Below are 11,492 nucleotides of genomic sequence, written 5' to 3'. Positions count from 1 at the left end.
CTCACCTGCCACCTGTGTGGGAGGATGAGTACATTAATTTGCTAATTTCCTACCCACTTGATTTTCTGATCAGGAAGGTCTGACCGCTACTTTCCCTTTTGTAAGTGTGTCAGAGTCAGACAGAGCCGCCCTCCACTCCAAGGCCTATTTTCTGGATATAGGCCGCCCATATTGTTTGACTCAGATAGGAAGGGGTGTGGCATAAACATTTACCTTTTTCTCTGATCCAGTCATTTACATAAGATTGTCCTCATGCCAACCAGTTCAGATCATCAGTCTCTTTTGCATTCTTGAATCAACATTTCCTCTGAAGCCTGCTTAGAAAGTATGCAGCCAGAAACAAATGTTTCTGTGAAGTCATTTGTCACTCTGCAAATTCCTTAGAAATGTGGTTATACAACAGTTGAATGTCATTGATATGCTTGGAATTTGTTTCATCATCTCAGAGCTCATCCTTTTTGATAAAAACAATTTTAGAAAACTATTAATGATTTCTCACAGGAAGTATTTTCTTTTCACAATAATAAATTCCTCTGATGTGAGAAAGTACCTACCAGGCTCACTGGACCACAAGCCCAGAGTGCTTAGTTTTCCGTTTTGGCTCTGCTACTATCTAACCTGATGGCCTAAACAGGGCCATATCTTTCTCAATGGTGTTTGGGCGACCACTAAGATCCCTTGACACTCTCATATGGGTCATATTCCTGTTACATCTGTTAGAGTCCCTGTGAGCTTTCTCCTGTTACTGAATCTTCTTCTACCTGGTTTGACTACTGAAGTTTTGACAGAGAAGACCCAGAACACACCTATTGTAAAATGTTATTTGTTTACCCACTTACAGTGGGACCAGCCCACAGGTTAATTTGAAGTCTAGTTGTCAGTGAAATATCTTAGTTAGAAGGTAACTTGCCAGACAGTAAAATAATTTTAAACTCTGCTTTGTGGGTACAGTAGTCCCCCCTTATCCAAGAGGGAAAAGTTCCAAGACTGCCAGTGGGTACCTGAAACCATGGATTGTAGGAACCCTATCCAACACAGTTCTGTTCACGTCCACCCACAAATTTAATACCTTTTTCATCCTAACTAAGCACTTGTCATGTTCTGTGGCCATAATTTTTCAGTTTAAAGGGCAACAGCAAAACTAGCACACATTTTTTTCCTCTTCACAATTTAACAGATAGATTTGTTCTTAGATTTTAGACCTCAGCATACAATTCTTTTTTTCTTATTAAGTTGAGAACCTCCTCATTTTCATGTAAAGCAGACTCTCTATGACTTCTCTTTGGCATATCCAAATTGTCAGCATCACTACTCTTGTGGGTGGGGCGATTATGAAGTAACATAAGGGTCTCTTGGACACAAGAACTCTGACATTATGACAGCAGATCTCTGTTAATCAGGAAGTCTACTGAGTAAATCACAGACAGGGAGGGTAGACAGCATGGAGACGCTGGACCAAGAGAGGATTTACATCCTGGGTAAGATGGGGAGGGAGGGCACACTTAAAACTTACGAATTGTTTATGTTGGAATTTTCCATTTAATATTTTCAGACCATGGTTGACCCCAGATAACTGAAACCATAGGAGTGAGAACACAGGCAAGGAGTTACTATTGTACCTGCTTCTTAGGTGTCCTACTGAGTGTCAGAATCACTTGAGAATGCAATGATGCAGGAATTAACCTCCTCCTGCCTCCCACTCCCCTTAGATCTCCCCCTCAATCTGGTAGGACTTTTCATAAATTGTGACCTGAAATTTACGGAGGACTATTGTGTGACCACTCACCACTGCAGCCATACTGCCACAAATATGTTCTTGTTTTCTTGGCTTCTATCCTGGCACATTTCTCTTGGCTTCTATCTTGGCACAGTGTCCGTCCAGCTCAGCTTCTGATTGTCTCTTTCCTTTGAACTTGATAGGGGATTGGAACATGAAAGACAGGTGGCTAGAAAGGATAACAGAATTTCCACATACGCAAGAGTTGTGTGTCACCACCCTTGTGTAATGTTTGTGTGGGCTTGATTATAAGGTCCATTTGGACAAGTAGAGGAGGGGAGCAAGTGGCACAGAGGCTCAGATGCGTGAATAGTGTGTTAAGGAAGCTGCAATTTGGACTCACCCAAGACACGCCAGATTCTGAACATAGAGCTGTAAGACTCCATGCTAGAGAAATCCTGATCAGGATTAGTTGAGGCACTGGGCAAGGCTGGACCCGTGGATAAAGCCTTCAGTATGCAGAACTGAGCAGGTCCAGGAGGCCAATATGAACAATTCACTTCACATCCTAACCTCAGTCGTTCATAATCTGACCCTCATTGTAAGTCTCTGAGTGAAGGTATATTTTTATTTTGTCTCTTTATCAAGAAGGAAATCAAATTGCCTGACTTAAATTTTTGCTTAATAAAGCAATGTTAACAACTACCGATTGAACATTGACTTTATGTCAGACATTCTACCTGTGTATTATTTTAGCAGAACATCACAGGGAACTTTAAGGGTAATTGTTGGCTGTTCTTGTGTATGCCTTTTTACTTGCTTTGTTAATTAAAAACCTACTGAGTTTTAACTGGGCCCATGGTATTTCAGCTAAAGATTACATCTTCCACCTTGTCTTACAGACTGATGTGGCCATGTGACTAAGTGCTAGCTCATAGGATGTGAACAGAAAAGGTGTAAGCAACTTGAGGTTTATGCCTGTAAGGAAGGATTGTGTCCTCTCACTCCCCGTCTCCTTTCCCTCTGGCCGGAAGGTGAATGTGAGGCAGGAGTTGAGAAAAGACAGTGTAGCAGCCCTCTCAGGCTGTGGAACAGCCCTCTCAGCTCTAGACTGATAACGTTCAGAATAGCGTGAGAGAGGAATTAACACCTGCTCCTTTTAAGCCACAATTATTTTGACTTTTGTTATAATAGCCAGACCTGTTTCCTAATGGTTACTGGTTTTCATTTTGTACCCTTTGTGCAAATGAGCATCTAAGCCTCAAAAAAGACAAGACAAATAACTGGTCTAAAATTGTTTCTGGAGTGGTCCCCTCTTACAGCTCAAATACAGCGCTTTCTTGTAGGATTTCTCTCTGATATGGAAATGCTAGTGAAATCATACAGCCCTTTCCCCATACCAAAGGAATGCCCAGCTCTGAACAAAGGGTGCCTTCGGGAACATGTGCCTGGCTCGGTTTTCTTGTGTGTGAGCACATGTCGGGGATGGGCAGGGATGCATTCTTTGTTCATCTCCAATCTGGGACTCCATCCACATCACAGGCTGGGTTCATGTGAAGATTAAAATAACCTATGTGGTGGGTCAAGAAATCATAATAATTATCACATTTTCCTAGTATCAGTATTACTACTATTTAAGGGCTTATGTTTGGAATTTCATCTATTTAAAGCAAAGTTTTAGCACCAAAATAAAAAATATGTTCCAAGGTACTTTATTTGTTCACTTAAAAGTTTTAAATATTGCATGTTAGTGAGATTTGGGTTGTGAGAGCTATGATAGAATCTCTGATTTAGTTTTTTTTTTTTTCAGGGGGACTGAGGGGCTACTTGTGAGATGGCAAAAAAGAGATATGGCAACCAGAATTACCCTCAGTCAACCCTGACAAGTTCTCCTACATCTTCTCACAAAGTAAGAGGGCCGCCACTTCACAGTAATCTCAACACTCCTAATGCCATTTGGAAAATTCTCGACTTGGATTAAGCACTACTCAGGCAGGACAGCTCATGGATATCTATGAGCCATGACTTGAGGCCCATCGTCTCTGAAGCTATTTCCAAGTTAGTCAGCATCATATCTACAAACAGAGGGAGAGACAGAAAGAGAAAGTTCCTATAGTGTATGTGTTATGTTAACAATGGAATACGATGAAGTTAAGGGATCATGTATGAATGTAAAAGCCCCTGCATCACCACTGTGTTCAGTACTTTATGTGTTACCTTTGTCTTTTCCACAGTATGCTTCTTACACATTTTCCACTCTTGCCACAGTTATCTTTCAGTTGTCAAATGCTGTTTCCTTAGAGCATCGGGGTTCTCATTTGCTAGACTTTTTTTTTTGCAGTTTATTATTCTTTACCTCTGTTTACTAAACTTTAGCATCTCACCTATATCATGTCCTTTTTCTCAAAGTTAAATGAAATATAGATCTTGAATTTTCTCTTTCTTTGATAATTCCTTATTGCTTGAGAAATACATTCCTATAATATTGTATATGTGACTAGGGGGCCAGATGAGACAGGGGAAGGAAAATGGTTTCTAAGTGATTGAAGGTGGTGCTTATCATCTGTCAAGTCAGGACTATGAGGCCACATAATGTGGAAGCAAGGCAGGTGCATTTCTTCAACGCTGAACATTCTTGATGGGCTACTATATGCCACAGCCTAGAGATAAAAATTTAATGAAGGGTCTACCTGTGCCTCTGGAAGCTTATGATATGTGGGATAGCGAAGTAACAGGAAATTTCAGAGCAGTGTGCTGTGCTGAGTGCTGCCATGGGGATAGCCACAGGGTGCTAGGGGAACAGACAGTAATGATGCCCAACTTGGTCTTGGGAGAATCAGGAAGGTTTTCTGGATGGAAGAGTGGTGTTTAAATGAGACCTGAGTAGAAGCTGTCCATGCAAAAAAGTGGAAAATATCATGGCAAGCTTCCAGAGATTTGGAAGTTTGGGATCACTGAGTAGTTCCATGTATCTGGAGCATAGAGTGGAAGTAGCAGAGTACTGAAATCCAAAGATGGAGATGACGGTAGAGACTGGATTAAAAAGCCCTGAGAGCCAAGCTATCAGTAGGTAAGGGAAAGAGGTAAAAACAAATGGATCCAGCCAGTCTTAGAAAGATTCTCCTTCCTCAATGCTGCAGTTTGAAGCTGGATGAGAAGAAGGGAAAGAAATAAACATTTTTTAGTGTGTACCATATACCAGACACCATGCATTACCTAATCAAATTCTCACACAAATCTTTTAGAGGGTATAATTATCACCATTCATGGTTGAAGAACATGGCCTCAAAAGGTACCTTGATAGGTATCACACAGCTCATGAGTAGTAGGTCTGGGTTTCAAATTCAGGTCTAATTCCAAAGCCTGTGTTCTTTCTGTCCATAGCAATGACTCCAGAGCAAGAGGCCAGCCAAGAGAGCAGGCTTTAACGAACTGGATAGAAGCTACAGGGAGTCAGACTTGGGCTTCAGGTAACCACATGGAGGCAGGGTAACAGCTGGCACAAGACTTCCAGGACATGGGCAATGATTGGAAAGATGTGTTGACAAACTGCCCAGGTGGTGGGGCATGAGGTCCGAAGGTCAAAATTTAGAAGAATAAAAAGGCAAAATCAAATTTCTGTGTAGAAGTTAACTGGAATTCGATGCGGAAGCATGTAACTAGACAGAGAGGTGAGAAGTTAGAAGATGAGACAGAGCCAAGTGCCATGCTGAGAGGCTGAAGCTATAGAGAACGTGGCCAAGGAAAGAGGCTCCTGGTGATGAGGTGTCTGAAAGACTTTAAATAATCGGAATGTCCAATATGTAATTATAGGTCGTTTGGTTGCTGTCCTGTAAACTCTAATAGTTGCCCCAATTCTCCTGTTAAAATCCATCCCATACATCACACAATCTTGTGTTTAAGACAGGCTCCAGTAGAATGTCCAAACAGGAAACGGGGAATGTTCAGTGTGGAAGGACAGGGTACACAGAAGGGGAAGCAGGCACAGAAAAGAGAGGGAGTCCATACATGGAGTGATTATGCTCAGCCAGAGGTAGCCAGGAACACCATAAACAACCTGCCCACATGTCAAAGATAAGCAGAGAGTTTCAGAGGGTTGTTAAATGGCTCACCACATAAGGAATGAGAACACAAAACAATTTCATTTCAATCCTGAAAGGGCAAGTTGACCTCAGCTGACGTGTGGCTTATGAAAAGAAGATATTTCTAATAGAGCTGCTCAAGGATTGAGTAGGCAACCTTGGACAGCAGTTAATTTTCCATCCCTGGTAATATGTAAGGAAAAAGGACACAGACCCAGGCATGGCAGTTGTAGGACAGATTCAGGTGTTGGATGGGGACAGACTGCATAACCCATCAAACTCCTTCCCAACACCAAGAGTCCAGCCTAGGAAAGCAAGTTATAAGGCTCCCAAATGAATTAAGTATTTAAGCAAATCGGACTTGCATTTGGGAATGCACGAATGAAGGCGTGAATAGGAAATTCACCCAAACAGGTTAAAACTAAAACGGAACCATTAACATCCAAGAGAAGGATACAGCTGCTTTGCTATTCAGACAACTTTCTGATTCAATCCAACCTTTCTCATGTGCTTCCTGCTCTCCTAATGGGTCACTTGGTTTAGACAGTCAGGGATTTTCTTTCAGAGCAGGTGGATAAACTTACCTGTCCCAATGGAGATTAAGGTTTCAGCACCAGCTGAAGATGCATCTAACCTGTTGAGGATTTTCTTGCGTTTTGAGATTCATGCCCAGGCCTAGCCATCCTTTCTCCCAGTTCGTTAGTGATGCCCGCCAGTCTGGAGGTGCTTTGAGGGAATGAAAGTCCACCAGCTTCAAGAGATAAGGAAATAAAAGTAAGGATAGAAAGATTGAGAGCAGCAATGTAGACAGAAAGCTGGTAAGAACGAGCTCGCCTCTCCGTGGCCTGGCCAGAAAGAAACAAAAAAGTGCTGCTTCAATCCCTAGACTGTGTGCAAGGACAGAGTACACACTAACTGCTAAAACACATCTTAGAAGATTAAAATTTTGAATAATTTCCTTGATTTTCTCTCACACTCTACTCAAAACAGGACATGCAATTTAGAGGGGAAAAAAAACCTAAGTAAATATGATATTCTGCCAATGCTCTAATTTTATGTGTGAGCCAGGGATGAAGAAAGCTTGGGTACATGAAATTCACAGACAAACCTTACGTTTTTAAAAAGCAGACTTTATTGGTTTGAATTTCAGCCTGTAAGGTATTTCTGCACCCACCCATGGTAGGGCAACATTGAGAGTGGCCAGAAGTCACGAAGGAGGAGGAGGCACTAAGAACATACACTAACCACAGACTAGGTTGTCAGCCCTAAGAAATTGACTGTAGACCTTAAATAGTTGCTGATATTTGAAATAAGAACAAAATTTCCCATATGCAAGCAGTCTAGGGCCTCCAGTCTAGTGAGGCATCCTTGGTGGCATTTTCAAATTGTCCCATATGCCACAGTCCTCCACTGAGCAGGATGAAACACATCTCCGGGTGTCAAACACACATAGAAAAGGTTTGAAAGACCACCAAGGTCAGTTCTTTCTCCCAAGTGTCTCCCTTTGTGGAAACTTGAAGTAAATTTACAACCCCACCTAGTAATTCCAACAGATAAAATCACATTTAAGCTACCCCTTGGCTTTAGAATTGTTTTTCTTCCAGGAAACTGTTCTTGCAATAGTAAAAAATGTTAAAGCTGACCACTCGTCCTTTTATTTAACAAGTACTTTTGAGTCCTTCCTCCAGGCCACCATGCTAGACATGGAAGATACAAAGATCTATTGATGCCTTTGAATAGCCTCGAGTCTCTTGTTCATGGAGACAAGATGAGGATTGAATGAATTAATCACAAAGTGCAGATGTGCACCCTGTGCCTAAATCTTCCCCCCAGGTATTGGGAAAGCCTCACAGCAAAGGAGCCTGAGCTGAGCAGCTGATGGTTGAGTGGGAGTTTATCAGATGACAGACAGGTGAATGGCATTTCAGAAGGAGGAACTAGAATGTTGCAAAGGTACCAGAGCAGGAGAGAATATGACAGTGGCTTGAGGAGAGTAAGTGATACCAGGGTGAAGGTAGTACGTTGCATGCTCTAGTCATGCGAGTGTTTTTCTGGAAAAAGAACAAAGGCATACTGGCAAAATTCAAGTGCATTCCTGTACTTGAAATTCAAAGTACAGATCTAAAGATAGTAATTCAAAGCGAAAGGAAATTAAAATATTTGATCAGTTTCTTTGTGACACCGGAAAACAAATACCAGGAGATTTATGAGTTATTGTCTCTAGAATAAATCCTGGGTCTGCAGCCTGCCATCACTCAGGGATCCATGCTGAGAAGCCTCTGCGCTTGGACAAATGCTCTGCTGTTGCTGTCTTAAAATTCTTTGGTACATTTTTGAAAAAGGGCCTTGGCTTTTCATATTCCATTTGTCCCCCAAAATCACATAGCTGATCCTGAGGATAGAACATTTTCAGATAACTTGAAGTAACTCAGTATTGTATGTAATATGGGAAGAGGGAGAAGTGGTAGATGAGGTTTACAGGTAGGCAGTGGCATATATTGAAAGGCTTGGAGTCTTGCTAAGAATTTAAAATTTACCTATAGGGTATAGAAGGTCAATGAAGAATTTGAGCAAGAAGTTGCAGGAAGAATGTGATATTTTGATCACTCTGGTAATGAGGTGATAGAGTGGAAATGTAACAAAAAGTTTCCCATTTAAAATAGATGCATTTTCCTTGTTTGAATTTCATTTCTTTGAATAAAGTTTTGATACATGTTAAAATCCAAAAGTTTCTGCAAGGAATAATTGCTGTAATTAACTTACACCTTATAGTAAATGAAGATAGCAAGATCTGTGAGGTCTTTTGAGAACTGGATGTAGGAGAGGGAGAATAGAAAACAGGAGGCAGAAGGTTCTGTGTGCAGATGGGCAGGCCGTACAGAAGCTGGGCTTCTGGGGGAAAGCTTAGCTGTCTCTTCGTTCGGCACTAGCCCAGCCTGATGACACATACAGATTTTTTTTCCAAAAATGGTCTTTTAGCATTCTCCCTGCCCATTTCTTTATTGCAGTGTTTCTCAAGGTGTGGTCCCCAGGAAATCAGCATCTCTATCACCTGGAACTTGTTAGAAGTTCATTCTCTGCTCCATCCTAGTAGGACTGGATCAGAAACTCTGGGGCTGGAGCCCAGAAATCTGTTGTTGTGATCCCTCTGGGTGATCATCAGGCAGCCAAGAACTGTTGCCTCATTGTAAACTATCTGTGCCTCTACAACTCAGATATTATAAGAAAAAAGGTGGAAATGCCCATTTGGTATCAGAATGAATAATTAAAAGTGACTATAATATTAAAAAAAAAGTTCAGTCTTGTTCTAAACATACTTTTACATGATTCTTTGTTCTAAACATACTTTTTCAGCAAGTGATCTAGGGCATACATGGTTGCAGAATCTTCACAGGTGATAACGCCATGGTTCCAGAATGGCTTTAAAAGGCATGCATTACTGCATGAGTGAGGAATCATCGCTTCTGCAGCTAATGGTGGTATTTAGCAAAACAAAATAAAGATGGTGCTTTTCTTCTTAAACAAGCATGGTCGTTATATTGGAAGAATGTTTTTTGTACCATCAGCCTCTAAAGGATTATGTCTGCTGATAGTGCTGGACTTTTTCATTTCTTTTTGCCTTACATTGCTCCAGTAATAATGCAGCTATGATAATACATGTCCAAAGGTGACATGTGTTTACATAGCCTATAACGTTTCTGAAATGCAGTCGGATTTGCTGCTAAAACCAGCATTTCTCAGATTCTTTCCATTATCCTCCATGAGTAATCCAATATACAAGGAAGGATAAAAGAGTAAACACTTCCATGATAATCCAAATTTTTCCAGTGGAATTTTAAACAGTTTGACAATTCAGTCTTGTTAAGTGATATAAAATAAATGCTTCTTCACAAGCAATTGTCCAGTAAATATTTTAATTCTGTCTCATATTCTCAGAGTGGATTGTTTTCCAAGTTTTTCAGTGGAATTCTTTCAAATTAGAATTTAATGATCTTCTTTATATTTTATCCAAGGTTTGAAAGACATGAACCTGTCTCTACTTACTTGAACAATGGCCTCTATTATGGTGTCTTTTTCTTTAAATCCAAATATTATACTCAGGGTTTTAGGAATTCTCTATCCCAAATACAGCCAATTAAATTGTCTATAAGTTATTCAGAGTCTTAGAAAATGAAATAGGAGTCTGTACTTTGAAATGAGTTCAAAAATGTGTACCATTTGTCAAAACTAGTCTCTGTTGAGTAGGCCTCATTATCTTCTGATTCTGCTGCTAACAGATGAAATAATCTGACACAGACTTCTGTAACAGACATATTTCTTCCCAGGAGAAGTCTGGCCTTTCTCAGCAACTGGGAATCAAATTCTTGACCCTGAAGATGGGAGAAAAAACACGATGCTTCTTGGTGCAATAATAAACTAGACAAAATCTGAAAACATCTCGTGGGATAAACAAGAGTAGACATGGATATCTGCATTGTTTTCCATCAACCTTCAGGACTAACCGAAAGCTGATGGTCAGGGACTTCAGCACAAGAGAATACTGACTATGAAGCTTTGGAAAACCTGGAGATGATTGATGGCCAAGGAAGGGTTCAGACGCAAGACCCCCGTCACTGGCCTGATCTGACATTGGCATCGTAAATCTGAATTGAGACCAGAACCAAAAGTAAAGGTCAACATCCTTTACTTTTCAGTTAATGCTCAGCCCAGCCTCCTTCCTGCTGAACCTGAAAACCTGGAGACCCAGCCCACTCTATGATTCTGTGGTCCTGTTCCTCCTGTCTCCAAAACCTTGATGAAACAAAGGAGGAAACAAGTATTCATTAAACGGTTTGCAGAAAGAGATGAAAGAATGATGGTCTCTTTCCTTAATCATTTCTGGAATATTTGAATAAATAAATCTTGAATTAGTAAACTTTCAATCAGCAAGAAGTCAATGATTGTGTGCAAGCACCTCTTTCATAAAGCAGAGAAGCTGGGGTCACAAATTCTCTTTTCTCCCCCAACTATACCCTCTCTCTCCTTTTGGCCAGGGGTAAGGGGTGTCAACTGATACAGCTGTCTTCCTCTTCAATTAGATTCTTGCCTGATACCTAAGGACCTAAGCCTGTTATAAGAAATGTGCTCCCTGGTATATGGTTTACTTCCATGACCTTTGTTAGCATGTTACCAGCTCTGCTATCAAAGGTGTTAAACCTCAGAGCCTTCCCAGGTTGAGGATTTCCCATTGATTTTAGTTTCTGAAAACAAATTTCCAGGAGGGCAATGAGGCACTTACCACCAGATTATTTCTATTGGTCAAAAGACATTTCTATTCAGCTTCCTACCTACAACTGCTGAGGCTATGGAAACTGGAATCTCTTTGGTCATCTTAATTTCTCTGAGGGCAGAGAACTGAAAGAAGAGAGTTTTTTTTTTTTTTGTTCTAGAGAAGACACTTTACCTTTAGACATTTTCTAACTATTGAAATGTATTTTAAAAAACACTGAGTTTTTATGTTTTGAGATGCACAAAAATATATATTTTAAAGTGAGGCTTTCTTTGGATGTGGTGCCCAGATACATGCCTTCTTTTGAGCGCAGTTAGAGTACATTTTCCTATTCCTTAGTTAGACCAAGTGATAAAATACTTCATCAGTTAGTTTACTCTTTTTTTTTGAGGCTGAGTCTCACCCTGTTGCCCAGGCTGGAGTG

General features: G+C 40.7%; 1 long non-coding RNA gene across 3 annotated transcripts; it reads left to right on the top strand.

Annotated features, from left to right (window-relative positions):
• The first annotated feature begins 1,419 nt into the window (after positions 1-1,419).
• LOC144577887 (uncharacterized) lies at positions 1,420-10,721 on the top strand. 3 transcript variants are annotated; one of them, XR_013522724.1, is made up of 4 exons: positions 1,420-1,478; positions 3,528-3,834; positions 5,102-5,187; positions 10,125-10,437. It is a non-coding gene; the product is annotated as an uncharacterized LOC144577887 (long non-coding RNA). The 3 variants fall into 3 exon arrangements; XR_013522725.1 differs by lacking the exon at positions 5,102-5,187 and having other exon boundaries at positions 3,528-3,626; positions 10,125-10,721; XR_013522726.1 differs by lacking the exon at positions 5,102-5,187 and having other exon boundaries at positions 10,125-10,644.
• The last annotated feature ends 771 nt before the right edge of the window (positions 10,722-11,492 follow it).

Source organism: Callithrix jacchus, chromosome 9 (assembly GCF_049354715.1).
Source record: "Callithrix jacchus isolate 240 chromosome 9, calJac240_pri, whole genome shotgun sequence".
Lineage (NCBI taxonomy): Eukaryota > Metazoa > Chordata > Mammalia > Primates > Cebidae > Callithrix > Callithrix jacchus.
This window is presented reverse-complemented; position numbering and strand designations above follow the sequence as displayed.